Source organism: Lygodium microphyllum, chromosome 20, assembly GCF_053477565.2.
Source record: "Lygodium microphyllum isolate KBCC chromosome 20, Lygodium_microphyllum_v1.1.10, whole genome shotgun sequence".
NCBI lineage: Eukaryota > Viridiplantae > Streptophyta > Polypodiopsida > Schizaeales > Lygodiaceae > Lygodium > Lygodium microphyllum.
In genome coordinates, this window is record NC_141154.1 from 667,252 (window position 1) to 683,640 (window position 16,389).

Here is a 16,389-nt window from a genome sequence, read left to right on the forward strand (position 1 = left end):
GCATCTACAGGCTATATGTTACTCTAAATAAACCATGCATTTGTATCGATTGCAATTCAATGATATTCCCCTTCCCAACTCCAAAAGAGGGAGTATCCCAACATATAGGTGATCAACACCTTCATTCACAAACATAAAGAACTCCCCCAAGCAGAGTAATGTGGCTCCTACAACTCTCCTACACCCCGAGGATTGGCTCCAAGATGTAGCGTCTTACATAGAACAAGAATGTAATAGAGTCCTCTCATAATATAAGTGTAATGATCTAGGAAACTATATATATTCCTCACTTAACACTACTAGCCATTGGGTGTACAACATTGACATCTCTAGCATTACTTATGCATCCTAAAGTGTTGCCACATTGGAATGCAGGTGATGTTCGTTCTGTTCGTTGCATATGCAAGAACTTTAGCAAGGCACCTAGCGACCCTTGAGCATTGTTGTTGTATAAAATTGCTTATAAAAACTACACGCCGCTTAAGCGATGATGAGTGTCACATAAGTGACAATGTTGCTTAAGCGACACCTGCACACAACGACTAGAAATTGTTCCGTTTGTGGTCAATGAGATTTATATATACATACTCAAAATCATATATGAATATATATATATATATATATATATATATATATAATTTGGTGCTCCCTTCCTTGTACTTGTGATTTCTCTTGATTCTCTCATTGTTTCTATTTCGCATAGTATTGCGGAGGTTGGTCGGACCGGTGCGTAAGTGATACTAATTTACAATTTCAACCTGAACATGAATTATGGTAAATAGCGCTATCTCTCTTTTATTGTTAATTTTTGAAATTGAAACTTTAAATTAAATGAAAATTAGACTCTTGTTGTTTATTGAAAATAAAAATTAAAATATATACATTGAGTATTGTAGCGGGACATTGAATTGGTGAAATGCATATAATTGAATGCATGAGCTCGATGGCTCATTAGATTCCATTTTTAGTGTGCTTTTTAATGATAGGTCACATTATAGGGTTTTGATAAATATATAGACATATTTATCGGTTGCCACTTTTCTAGTATATACAAAATTAAGAATTGGAAGAATCCCAAGTTTTCTAATATGGTAGTGTATATATGTGTGTGTGTATATATATATATATATACATATATGTATATACATATATGTATGTATGTATGTATGTATGCCCGCGGAGTCCACCTTATAGAATATGTAAGATACTATGTGAGTTCAAAAGAAAGGGTAGATGAGAGACGAAAGGAAGAGAGGAGAGAAGAGAATATGAGACACCAGAAGTGGAACCCCAGAAGTGTGTCAACTTAGCACACATTATAGGAATATATAGAGGGGACCTGGGGCGCTATATATAGACATACTATATATAGCTAATACTCAAATAAAGGTCCCTTACTATGGATGAAAAAAACCCTTGGGGGCTCAAGGGAAAAACCCACAGCTCTATATAGGCCTACCGTTATATTAATATTCAAAATATAAAATTACAAAATTGAACTTACAAGAGCCTATTCATAGGCGTCAAAGGAGCTACATCACTCGTGAATTACAACATCAACGGAGAAGGAGATACATCACTCATGAATTACAATAGCCTATTCAAAGGCATCAAAAGAGCTTTATCACTCCTAAATATACAACATGTAAAATAAGGATAAGCGACATCACTGCAAAAGATAAAATCTCCAAGAAATTCCTTCAACTGAACTTGGGGTGTAAGCAGTATATCTGTCACATCAAAACTTAAAGAAAAACGTTACAGTGACATTAGAACAACACAAGGTCTATAGAGACGGTTCGCGACGCTGCTCTATAGACAACATAACACATGTGGGGGCCCATGAACAGAATATAAATAAAACAATTTGTCATCAACTAGAATATAGACGCTCATCAGCTGGAAAGAATATAAACGAAATGATGTGTCATCAGCTGGAATTTAGGCGCTCATTAGGAAAGAATATAAACGAAGCAATTTGTCATCAACTGGAATATAGACGCTCATCAATGGAATAACAAACAAGGACGATCATCATGAAGCATGGCAATATCAACATCCAAAAGTAGGGAATGAAGCATCAATGGAATAATGAACGAGGGCAAGCATCATGAAGGATTGCAATACCAACATACCAAAGCATTGAATGAAATAGCAATTGAATAACATTGATTGAATGAAAAATATAAAATATAAGCTATGAAACTTATGAAACAATGACATGACAAAGAATCCATAACATAAGACTAAATTGAGTCATCTTTTGCCATTGATCTGCCCACATGAGTCACCCAACTTCACCCCAGAGCCCTCTTTATGAGGATGTCTCATTGAATCTAGATTTTTTCCATGTAGCTTCAATGGAACAAATGTTCCAAGCTATGTCTAGTATGGTGGTTCATATCAACAATACTAATCAAGTCCTTCTCACTTATCTATCAATCACGAATGGCTCCCACGCACATAAGCCTGACCCTAAGCTGCATCCCAAAGCATTTTTTGGCCTTCACATAGAATTTTTTTAACACATGGTTGGATCATTTTGAGAATGTTATTAGCTATCATCAATGACATAATACTCGCAAAGCAATGGAGGCCTGCACTTTGCTCGAAGGCATAATTGCCATGTGGTTTGTCCAGTAGCAAGAGGATGCTATCAAAATAAATTGGGTAAATCAAAGATCTTTGTCAATTCAAAATTTTTCTAATCACAATATCACATAGACTACTCTCCAACAATTAAAAACATTGATGCAACAACAATTCGAACCAGCAGCACAGTTTGCGGTTAAGCTAAATCAACCATTCTTCTTTGTTGATCCCACCATGTCTAAGAAATGAAGTTGTTCTTCCTTTGGCCTTGCCTTCACCATGATCTGTCCCATCGGATTTGCAACCGAGGCCTAACTTCCTTTCATGCAGCAATCCAAATTGCACAATGAATTGAAAGCACAACACACAGTGTAGAAAATAACATCTTGGTAACACATTCGGTTCCTCCATTACAACTGTTTGATCATCAGCCTACCTCCATGGACATCGACATCCAAAACACTCAAGTCAGTAATCGCCATGACCTGCCAGTTTTGGATGCACAAGGCTGCCTAAAATGTTTCTGCTGCAAGCAGTACGAACATATTTGAAATCATTGTTGACGACTACAAGCAAATCATCAAGTACAAAATACTCAAGTACAATTAGCTTATGCGACAACCTTAGCAACACTTCCGCAAAACATCTAAGCGGGTGGCTGATGGAAGGGCACCCCCCCGCAGATTCATGCTTTAGCAACTTTCTGATACATGGTGTGTTCAATGTTGGTCCAAATCTTGGACACAACCCATGAAGCACTTTTAGATTTACATAGCACCAATCCTCTATTCGCCAAAATTTAGTACATTGTTTAGGTATTTCCACAAGCATAACCACTCCCGTCTTTGTATTACTTGGAGATAATAAAGAAGTATATCACTCCTATATAGGCCATCGCACCTTTCATGTATCACACAAGACATTCACACATGATTTTTATGTATTGCCATGTCAATTATTTCCTTTAACTCTAGGTTGTGACTAGTTTCTCAAAACTCGAGCCCATTTGCACTTTGATAGCCAGCCCTTGGTCTTGCCCCAAACTCTTCCCATACCCATGATGTGTTCTTCACGAGGCCCCCAACTTTGTCCAGACACAAATCACATTAGATGATATAGCTATACACACAGACAATATTCGTTCTCTATTACACAAGTTTCCTAGGCTCTTTCTCAAACCCAGAAAGACCACATAATCAATCTTCCAATCCATAACTTGATAGTTGGTACTAGATTTGGTACTTGGTGCTTGATTCAGTGCTTGGTACTTGATTCGGTACTTGGTATAGATTCGGTGCTTGGTAGTTGATTCGATGTTTGGTACTTGATTGGTCGGTCTAACTTTGTGGTACCTTAACCAATAAACATGGAAACAAAGAAACCTTTTTAGTGTTAGATTTGGTACTTGGTACTTTGTACTTGATTTGGTATTAGGTTTCATAATGAAACCTCATACTTGCAATTGGTACATGGTATATGATACATAAATTGAAATCAGGTATTGTAATTGTAATAGCTTATGGTGAGCTTGATACTTTGAAATTATGTGCTTTGAAAATTCATAGTTCGAATCTTTGAGCTTAAAAGTTAGCTTGATTTGACACATAGCATAGAATATGGGACCTTTGCAGAAACTATATATGGAAATCAAAAGCTTGTTAATATTAGAGCCTAACATAGAAAAACATTGAATTGCGATAAAATTTCTGATTTGTCTTTATCTAGCTTTCTAAGAGACAATAAACAATAGACAATAGACAAATAATTAATTGTTTGACAATAGATAAATCCAATGATGCAACGAACATACGTCAATATATGATGATCACTAAATATATGTATATGTGTCTAGAGTGTGTGGTGATCAATCCTCACATATACAAAACAAGTGTCATCCTCACATATGTCTATACAATGAATAGTGATGAATCCTCACATATACAATACAAGTCTCATTCTCAAATATACATAAGAGATCCCTATGCAGGATCACTATATGAGTCACTAGTATCGGATTCATGATCACCATTACCAGTACCACCACGCCTGCCCCCATCCGCAACACCACCATTGCCCCCATCTCCACGATCATCACCACCATGGCCACTGATCTGGCTACCACTCCTCTCAACCTCTCGGTGTTGCCCCTCGACCTCCTTTCAAGCCACCTCTATCATGTCATCCTCACCATACTGCTCCTATTGTAGTTAGTAAGATCAAATAAGAATATATTATAGTTAAAAAGAAAATAAACTACAAAATAAAACAATGATACTCACAAGTGGATCTGGCATGTCAGTAAGTGTCCCCTACAAAGCGCGGTAGCTCTAGCTCCATCTCCTACATCGTAGTAGGTGCATGACCATAGTCTTTGGTATGCATCAAGATATAACCAAAGACTTATTGATTTCTTCATTCAATAATATTACCTTTGAAAGTTAAATTTTGAATGGTGTATACTCACAAATGTGGCCACAAATCCATCCCATCCCATCCGACCTAGTCTACATGAGTGACTAGCTATTACTCTCTTTTGTGCTGCCTCTTATGTAAATTTGATTAAACAAAACAACATAGATTAGAGAATAGTTGGAATCAATCCAGCCTAATCTAGATGTGTGACCAGCTTGTGCTCTCTTTCATGCTGCATCTTATGTAAATTTGATTTAAAAAAATAACATAGATTAGAGAATAGTTAGAATCAATCTAGCAAAGTTCGCACTAATTCTACTATATGTTACCATAGGCACACACCTTCTACTGAGGAAAACTGATGCGTATGTGTCTCTCCTTGCAGAAGTATTACCATGTCTCCATGCATATATCTGCCCTCCTCTTGTTTGTCTCCACCATACAATAGCATTTGTTTATTTTTCATATTATAATAAGCGTTATAATATACCAAATAACTTATTATATTTCAATGTTTTGTTACTTTTATTGATTTTTTGACTTTGATAATTTGATAAATGTCTCATGTTTTTATGGTACTTGAAATCAGATTTGGACCAATCACAGGGTACACGGCCACCTCCTACTCATGGTGGTTGGGGTGCACAAAGTTCCAATACTACACATGAACAGGCTTATGATGATTTCTACTAGGATGAGTCTATTATATGCTGGTGCACTCGTTGTTGTGGAACATATCAGAGGCCACGACTAGGAATGCTTTTCACATGAGATGACTCATGGTACTTTTGAGCGAGCACCACCACTTGACGAGTGATATCGAACTATGGTATGTGACTGTTCTCCCTTAGTTTTATTATCGGTTATTTTATAAAGGCTCATATATAATGCAACCATATTATATATGTAGGTATATTCATTTGATGATGAGGATGACTTAACTATCAGTGATGCACATGTCCCTCGCACATAGCATGGACAAGTCATTTGTCTGTTGCAACTTGAGGTTTCTCGACATCCTCTACCTCCTACATTGGAGGCTGAGATGGGTGGAGATCATCCATTGCCTACTTTTTTGCATTCTCTAGTACATACATATGATTGAAGATGATATGGAGGATGGTAGAGAGGATCACATCCTTTGGATGGAGTGGTTTTTAGATTCTGGGGCAGTCGCTACATGATTGCTCCCTCTACCATCAGTGGAGCAAGAGAAGGCCTCTTTATTGCACAGAATTTGCATGTGTTCCCTCGTTCAAAGGTCACCCTTATGTCTTTTTGTGGACCTATATATAGATAGGGTCCATGGCCTCAGCTTTCTCACTACATTCAGAGCATGAGTACTTATGGGTTATGTCTCAATGTAGCCTCTCTTTTTGATAGAGGGATTATACATGTAGAAGGACAAAAACTCTATGTTGATGGAAGACCTTACTCTCAAGGAAACATAATAGGTTTAATCAATAGTAGTCCAGGGATGAGTGCAAGAACCAATAGCACATTTATGGAGTGTGATAATACTAATGAACCAGGACATATGATTAGGGATGTACAAAGATACCTATTTGTCAATGCTATTAGATCATTATGTGATGGTGATGAATTGCTAGTCAAATATGGATGGCGTAGACCTCCACGAGCACCCTTAACAGATCAGGGTTGAGAGCTTCAATGTATACAATTCCTAATGTTATTTTGGCCTCTGGTACCCTAATTCTACACTTTAATTTGCACCACGTTCTCTACTGCCTCTAATTTAATTTGATAATTGTCTCTTATTGTCTCTAAATGTTTTGTATCCGTGATAATTATTGAATTCCATGCATATCTCTCTTTCCTTTTATATAGAAGCATGCTATTGATACAATCTTCTTTACCTTCAAATATGTAGATTGTGGTTATGACATCGATAATGTCACAAATCAACGTTCACATGAGGATTATACACAAGAGTGATCCTAATGCGTATGCAAGACTAAAGAAAGAATATTCTAAGGAATTTCATGGACTTGATGATATCTTTGATAAGGACGATGGCATGTATGATTTTATTGAGGATTGGTATCAAAATGATAGTAGGAGCAATATTCCTAACAATGAGAAGTATCTTTGAGAAGAATCTCTAAAGCGTATCTATGCAGGAAGCCAACTAACACGACTAAGTGTTTGGATGGAGTAATCTATCCATTTCAACACTTTTGAAGTATGTAATGATCTAACATATTTTTTTGTTACATTCTAAACATGTTTTCTTGTTATTGATCATATTTTTAATGAACTTGCAGGCCAGTCTTTCAAAAGTTCTTATCGACAAAGCAATTCCCTTCCTGCATCACAGGATGAGGTGAAGAAGATGATAAGTAGTCTTGGACTTGACTATTCTTCTACACATGCATGTCCCAACGATTGTATTTTACTTAGAGGTCAGTACAAGGACAGTGTGACGTGTCCAAAATGTCAAACACCTCATCATAAAGAGGAGAAAGGTAAGGTCCCTAGAAAGGTATTGAGACATTTTCCCTTGGCTCCACGTATAAAACATATGTTACAAAGTCCCGAATTAGCTAAGCTTATGACATGGGGAGCAGAGCACAAGAGCAAACATGGAGTAATGCGAATTCTATCAAATAGCCCTACATTGAGCATATTGATTTGCAATGGCCAGATTTTGCAAAAGAACCACACAATTTAAAGATGGGTGTAGCATTAGATCGTGTGAATCCATTTTAATGAAATCAAGTAAATGTTCTACATGGCCAGTGGTAGTTATTAACTATAATTTACCCCCATATCTTAGCATTAAGAAAGAGCATTTAATGCTCTCGCTCTTAATTTTGGGAAAATGACAAGTTCAAGACCTAAATGTTTATTTGGCCCCTCTCATCCACAATCTTCAAGGTTTGTGGAGAGGGATTGATGTCATGGATATGCACAGAAGCATTGATCAAGGACAATTGATTGTTCATGGAATTTTAGTATTGACTATCCATGACTTTCCAGGATCTGGTTTTTGCTTGGGTAAATAATTTAAATATATATATTGTCTCATACTTTTGTACGATGTTCATTGCACTAATCACCTTTGTTATGTTTTCCATGCAAAGATATGTACCAAGGGTTATAAAGCTTTTCTAATTTGTGGTGATTGGTTGATATCGACTTATAGTAAAAACCTCAACAAAAATATATATCTTCGACATAGAATTTTTTTATCTAAAGATCATTATCTACAAGATAGAAGGCAAGCCATACATTTTAATGAAAAGGTAGAAGAAGGGAGATGTCTAATACCAATGAGACCAAAGGATTGGTATCTAAAGTGGACTTTTGGACCCGCAATTGATCCGAAGTCAGAGATCATAAGTGGAGATGATGATGACACTATGAAGAAGCGAGTGAGAGGAAAATGTGCTCTAGCTCAAAGTCCTTTGATAGGGTATACTTTAGAATATTTGAAGGATTTGAAGATATGTCATATTCTTGATCCTATGCATATATTCTAGAGTGTCGGTCACTCATTATGGCAACACCTTGTTGGCTTGAAAGACAGAGTGGTAGCAAGAAATGACTTAAAGGATCGAAACTCAAAGCCCAATCTATGTCCACTTTATGATGAAACCCGACGTGAGACAACCTAGGAGCCGGCCCCATGGGTGCTCATGACAGAAGATTTGGAGACTATCAACAAGAAGATTCACTCAATTCGTACGCCTATAGGATATGGAGCATATTGTCAAAACATGTTCACTCTAGATGACAAGAGCTTGCCTGGTTTAAAATCACATGATTGGCACAATTTTGTAAAGGTAAATCTATCTAAATATTTGTAAGCATTTATTTTCTTGCATGTTTTGTTGATCGGATTAATCATGTATGTAGCATGCTCTATCTCTTGTTATTGATTGTAATATTTCAGATATTATATTCTTTTTTTCTTCTCTAGCATTGCGTCATGCTGGAAGGAGGGAATGTGATATCCTCGAGGAGCTAGCAAGCTCCTCTCGCTGGAGCTTGCTCAGCTCCACAAGGCATGCAAATGGACACGTTGAGGGGGGAGGATTCCCTCTCCTCCCCTATATAATTTTGGAGGGCCGCAAGCTACAGGGGGGAGGTGGGAAGACCGTCGAAGCTACCATACTGCCGGACTGAGGTAGAGGAGGTGGAGAGGATTCTGAGAAGCCTATGAGGCCATAATGCTGCAGGCCGTGTCAAGAGAGATAGAGGGGAGAGCATCATTGCCGTGTGGAGGTCGTGAGAAGGAGTACGCCACCAACGCCGCTTGTCACTACGCCACAACCAGTTGCTGTCGACGCTGCCCTTCTTCATCTATTAAGTGGCCTTTTTCCTCCACGCAGCTGCCCACAGAAGCTTCTCAGAAGCTTCTTGAGAAGCTTCTAAGGGGGGGGGGGGGTCATCTAAGCCCCCCTTCTTATACTCATATCCATTTTAGCCTTTCACCCCCCTCATATCCCTTTTATCCTTTCACCCCCCCTCATAACCCTTTCACCCCCCCCATACTCCTTTTTAACACACCCCCTAAGCCCCTTTTTATTTCCCCCGTGTCCCCATTATTTCTTTCTTTTCCCCCCCTCACCCCCCGGTTTTGAAGCTCTAAAGCTTCTAAGAGGCCCTAAGCCCCCTTTCCCTTGGAACCACACCCCCTGGGTTTTTTAAAACCCTTAACCCCTTCCCGTAGAGCCATAAACCCCAACCCGTGTTTAAACCACCATAACCCCCTCTCCCCTTGGCCTCAAAAACCATTAATCCCCTCCGTGGTTTTTATAAGCCTTCCTCTTGAAGGGTTTTATAACCTATTTTCCACCCTCCCTGGGATTTAGAAATCCTCCCCGTGTTCTTTCCCCATGAAATGCCTTAGGGTCCGATAAGCCCTTTCATATTGCAAGCCTCTTAATCCTTCCTTGTGGGCTTCCACAAGCCTTCTCCAAGTGGGTTCATACCCCCACCCGAGATTTAAGCACCCATTCCCTCGCAAGTTCCACAAAGAAGAAGAGTATTGAAGCGGTGGTGGAATTCCGAAAAGGAGTGTAAAGCTGCCGTCACGTTCGAAGGATTACAACTACGATGCCGCCTAAGAAAGTCCAAGGAGTAGCTGCGGGAGGGTCATCTCCCGGTATCCATGTGGATATCTCACCCCAAAACTAGGTTTTTCCTTCTTGGTTTTATATAGGTTTTAATTCAATCATGCAAGATGAATTGTTATGGATAAGATATATTTTGTCCTAGTTATTTACGATGAAGGAATTTAGTTTAGTTGAACATGCAAAATGGATTAAGTACAAACATAGTTTTCCTTCAAATAGTCTTATGCACTGAAACGAAATTATGAGCAAGATTATTTACCCACTAAAGTAGTATATTCCAGTTAAATCTTGAAGGAATAAAAACTGCATTTTGCACCATTAACCCCTAATCTTTTTACAACGAATCATCATAGAAGGTGAAATTCATGAAAGGTTTCTTACGTTGCTTAAACTCTAGGAAGTTGTCATTGCTAAACTGCATATCTTAGCAAGGAAAACATTGTTTATTTGGCATGAGTTTTGTTTGTAAGGAAAAAATGAAGATTAATTGAATTTACCTAACCTCAAACTGATAAAGTTTAGGATTTAAAAATCAATTGACACATAGATAGCAAATCGTGCAGAAGTGATCTCAATATTACCTTCTAAAAGTTGACCGAATTAATATAAACTTAGAAATACCTATGCTGCGAAATATGCATTGGGAATGATTTAAAAATCCAAGAAACGTTTATACCTTAAATACTTGCCTACCTTCTCTGATTGTAGGGTCAATAAATCATAAATGTAAAAGAACTAGGGTTTGTCCCTGAGGTTCTTAAAGAAAATATTAAAAGGGGTCTAGACCCTAGGTCTGACAAATGTCAGCTTAAAGAAACTGAAACAGATTGTTTCATCGCATATTACAATGCAGGACTTGTGCAGCAAGTACAAAGTCATATGGTCTTGTGATTGATTCACAAGAAGAAAGGTTAAATACCCTCAACAAGGATGGCGGATCCTTACGCAAGTTATCTTGCAAAAGGATGTATTCTCTGATATCCTTCTAAATAAGGAAGGTTAAAAATCGGAAACTAAAGTATCCAATGAACTTTAGGGTTGACCAAGTTGGGTTAATAAGGTACGTCCTAACCCAGAATATAAAGGATATTGCCAAGTTGCAAGGTACTCCGGATCGACTGCTAGATGCATTCAAAAGGAAGGGTTCCTTCCTTAGCAGTTTGTCAACAACAAGATCAGTTAATGGAAATGTTTGTGCTTGCTAGAGATTTTAGAGTACTGTTTGATTTATGAATTACAAATTAAATGAATATCTATACTTCAGGTTGAAGGCCTGAAGGGAGAGGCAGCTTCAGTTACCCCCAACTTCCTGCCTGACCCTAACCAAGGGGGTTGTTGACCGTGCTGGGAACGTGGACCGAACCCGCCACGAGAGGTCTCTCCGTTGAGCTCTACTTGGAGCAGGAGGACGCTTGGGTGCCAAGGGGGGCTCTGGTCGTAAATCCCTCGCCTTTCGAGTCCTACACAAGAGGCTAACGTGACTCCAGATTGGATCTCGAGGCCCACATACTAGTCTATGGGTGGAAGCTTGGAATAGTCATCCTTATGGATTGTTGGATAGCCTTCAGGCGGATTATGGATAAGCCTACGGGTGGAACTCCTTGTATTTCAAAGATAAATATGATTATATGTTAATAAAGAACTTATTTGATATTATTTTTCTATGTCACGTGATAAGATTACATGAAGGAACCAGTGCTTAACGGTTTAATTAAAGAAGCTGATTGTTACATGTCCAAATTAATGTGTTAGATAATTACATAACTAAAACAAACCGAGGAAAGTGCGGAGGATGGGCCACGGGTCCATCCTACGGTTGGGTGGTCCCGATTGGCCGGGAACTTTTCTCAAATCTCGAAGAACATCAGGATGATCGTCAAATGACACGAACAAGAAAGCGATGACCTAGAGTTATGTCTTACCCGATTTACGCTGTTTTAGGGGAATGGAATGGGACTATGCCTTATGGTAGAGAGGGTGAGCTTTGCATCCCTCTCGTTTCCCATTCTTTTTGAACCAAGTGCAGTGTGAATCCGCTTCGGACCTGGCGTTTCTGCATAAAGTCGTTCGCTTGGGTCCGACGCTAGTTGTTGTTAGGAAATGACCAATCAAGAAAACCCCAATTCCGGTCGATCCTAAGTGGGAACGGCAAGAATACTTCCGCTACGTGGCAGATGTGGAAAGCCCTAGATTGCAAACCCCGTAGCATTCCATGGGAGTGCCGCGCAGAGCTTTCTAGACATCCTTTTTGATGGACTACTAAGACGTGTCCTGGATGATACTAGTGGTCACGTTACATTGATGGATGTACTACAAGAGGTGTTTGAGATGTAATATATTGCCTTGGATCGCTTGCAAGGTATTTATCTCTCATTAATTTTTACTATAAAATTTTATTTGATATCTTCTTAATTCAAAAGCATCTTTAAGATCTTCTTTCTTTTACTAATAGATGGATTACATATAAAGATATTGCCAAAGGCTCCATTCCACAAAAGAATCATGAATGTATAGAGCTTCTTTGTTTAATGGAAAAGGAACTTCCAATCTCCTTTTTTGATATCCATGTTCATCTTCTAATCCATCTAGTGGACGAGATAGAGCTCACTAATGTTGTGAGCACTCAATGGATGTTTTGGGCAGAGAGATTTATGGGAGTATTGAAAGGTTATGTACATCAAATAGCAAGACCAGACAATTCTATAGCAGAGAGATGGATGCTTGAAGAATGCATGTATTACGTTGTAAATACCTTGAGAAAATCGATTTTGAAGCTCCATGTGTATGGAAAAATGAGTCGTCTTCTATGATGTGAGATGAGGTATTGTCTAGTAGGGGAGTCCCTTTTCGATTTAAGGTCCAAGATAAAATGAATATTTCTACTTTCCTTGTCTATAATAGCGAATCCATGCCACAATTCGTTGATGAATACAAGGAGGAACTTGCAAGAAAATAAGTTGGCAGATGTAAAAAGAGGAGATCTAGATGTTAAATCAATGTAAATAATGATGGTGGCATACCCACTTTCATGGATTGGTTATACACCTGCATGCAACAAGCGGTTAGTGATCATGAGCCAATCTCAACGGAACAGAGAGAGTTTATGATCAAGTGTGAAAGATAGGTAACTTGTTGGGTTTTGAAAACTCTGAACTAAACAAGAAATTTTATTTTTTTTAAATAATTTATTTATTGGTCTAGGCTCGAATGTAAACCAACATGTGGGATTATGGAAAACATCATCGGATGAAAGGTATTGATGACTTACATCTAACTCAAGATTCTTATGTTGTTGCCTCTTTCAAGCAATTATCACGTGCACATTCAAGAGACACAAATCTTGTCGACAGTGAACTTGATTATGTGGGAACCATAGTTGGCATTTATGAAGTATCATATCGTATCTTCAAGCAAGTAAATGAAATCTTTCTTCGTGCAATAATGACATGTAGGTTTCTTGAAGCTATACATAATTCTAAAGTTTTGATTCGTGTACTATGACAGGTGGTTTTGAAGGTGGATTGGTTTCATGCCGAGTATAAAGGCAATAATGCCACAATGAAAAGAGAACCATCTGGATTTTGGTTTGTTGACTCCTCAAAGTTATTGCGTGCAACAAAACAGCCTTACATTTTGCCAACTCATATTAAACAAGCATTCTTTTAAAAGAATACAGATGCTCATCCATGGTAGCAAGTTGTGCATGTCCGATCTAGGGGTTGATACTTGTTTGATAGCATTGACTCTAAGGAAGCGGATCAGGATGAATTTATTACATCCTCAAATCTAGATACATCAACGTCAGAGAGGTGTAGAAATCTTCTTTCCAAACATGATGACATTGTAGATGATGAGAATGACAATGATCTAGACTCTGACACTACAGACATTGAAGAGGGAGAAATACTGGATGTCGAGACTACGGCGGAAATGAATGTCAACACAAATTTAATGATAGAGGAGTTCAAAGAAGTAAAAAAGGATAATGAAGATGAAATTTTATTAATGGTTAATCTTAGAGATGACGATGAGGACTATTAGTCTTGTGTGTCAACTCACAAATCAATCAGTAAGATTAATCTCAAAATAATTCATTCTGAAGTCATGATTTTTATTCTTCTAAAAACTTACTAATAAGGGTGGGTGGTGGAGAGTCTTGTGGTGATAGCCTCATATGGCTAGTATCGGGGTTTGATTCCCCTCATACTCGTTTTTCTTTCTCTAGCTATGTATAGGGTAATCTTAGCTTCAAGTTCACTAAAAAAATATTAGTATCGGGGTTTGATTCCCCTCCTCTACCAAGGCTTCTATCTCACATTTCAACCCCAGTATCAGCATCTCAACCTTCAATACCCGCAATCCAGCATTGATTCTTCGATCAACTTAGCCTAGCAGTAGACCATTTAAGCCAGCAGTCTTCTATCGTTTCCTAGTAGTAGTTCCAACAGCACCCTTAGTGAGTACCCATAGTACCCTTAGCCACAACACCCCCTGCACTGCCCATCTACTGCTCTAGTACTGATCTCTCTCTCTATGACACTATGATCACCCTAGCTTTGATGTATGTGGTAGCAGTATGGGCCCCATGCTTATTAGCCGCCTCATGGATGCAAATTGAGAGACCAGAGATATGTATGATCTCATGCTTGTTTTGCAACAAACCATTAGTATCGCTATTCTACGTGACATTGGTATCAGAGCTCTCTATCATAACTTTTTGGTCTCATAGGCAATTTTGGCCTTTTGAAGACGTAAATATAGCATTTTATTTTTTTTCATTTCTCTCGCTGTCTCTACTTACCATGCATTGTCGCATCATGACTCATGAGTTTGGACATTTTCTCGATCAACCACTTTCGACTCCATCCAGTCCCAAACTCCATCTCTAATGTGTTGATGAACTATTTCTTGCCATCCTTAAGTTGATTGTTGCATTGCAAAATAAAGTCAATTACTAATTTAAATAAAAATTGTAATTCATATTCTTTATGTTAAATAATACTTACTCCCATGGTACACGAACTTGTTGTAGATAAGACATGCAGAGGTATCTCATCCGACATTTGAAGGCAATGCCGACTCCGACCTGAAGGATACCCGTCAGGCATGATGTCGCATGTGACACCCAAAGTGCTAGTGCACATGCACATCGGTACTGGTGGTATCTCACCAATCAATCGGGCTGGTGGTGTGCTACTCTATTGTTGATGCCTACATGCAATAAAAACTTATGATACATTGAGATGCCAGTTCTTAAAAACTAATTGATATTTAATCCATATTCACCATAAAAGATATACCTACGGGACTGACAGCCACTGGCGTGTGAATCACTTGTCACTTGAGTAGGAGGAGGTACATCAGGAGTATGTCATTGACTCTCGTGATGTCATGTACTTGGGATATGAGTTTTAACAAAATAGAGACATCAAAAGGATATATATATTAAGAATTCTATATATAAGAAAAGGATGACATTACTATTTTATCAATCGAGAAGCTTACCGATGCGTTGTAGTGTGTGCATGAGAATAAGTCTCCACTCTTGCATGTGATTGGGAGGATGTACCCTCTCCAAGACATATGGGCATACTGAATCTCCCAAGAATCTGGATGATGTTGTCCAAATCGGCATCATCCATCTCCACATAATCTGCCATGTCCTCTGACAATGTATCTCTAGAAAGTCCAGTGCCTTGTAGCAAAGTCTTGATGATTGCCAACATCACTTTATGGGTGTGATCACTCATCGTATCTATATATTTCAAACAACTATATGTTATACTAGAGATACATTGGTAGAGGAGAGATCGATCTATCTAATCAGAAACATTAACTAAATAACTCCAAGCAAGATGCATCCACATCTCAAAGTTTGCAAGAGTCATATATGGACTGTTGCAAACAATGTTGAAAATAATGATAGATGTCCAAAGTGTCTATAGTAGTGAATGCTACATTTTTGCACATCAAAAGTGACCAAAAATCCCAATATCTGATCCAATGCATAAACGTAGAGCAACATGTAACAAATGCCAAGATGTGTCCAAATATCCAAAAAGATTTTGGCAAACAATGTTGATGGAAACTGAAAGCTTAGGCAAAAAATCTATTTTTTCCATACAATGACAAAGAAGATGGGGAGTTTTTTCCATGATATGCAAGCATCTCATACAATCAGCTGATGTGATGCCTCTTCTCAATATATATTTTCCAACCGACCAAGCATCTCCATAGAAATAGGCGATGCTTGAGAGATCTTATTCTTCCAAAGTTTCCCAAT

The 16,389-nt window shown here is 38.3% G+C and overlaps 4 pseudogenes; 3 read left to right on the plus strand and 1 right to left on the minus strand.

The window, feature by feature from the left end:
* The first annotated feature begins 2,589 nt into the window (after nucleotides 1–2,589).
* On the plus strand, nucleotides 2,590–3,242 carry LOC148018649 (uncharacterized; annotated as a pseudogene).
* Nucleotides 3,243–6,937: 3,695 nt separating this feature from the next.
* The window catches only part of LOC148018650 (uncharacterized), a 26,866-nt pseudogene continuing 17,414 nt past the window's right edge, over nucleotides 6,938–16,389 (plus strand).
* Nucleotides 13,665–14,147, plus strand: LOC148018651 (uncharacterized; annotated as a pseudogene).
* Nucleotides 15,109–15,856, minus strand: LOC148018652 (uncharacterized; annotated as a pseudogene).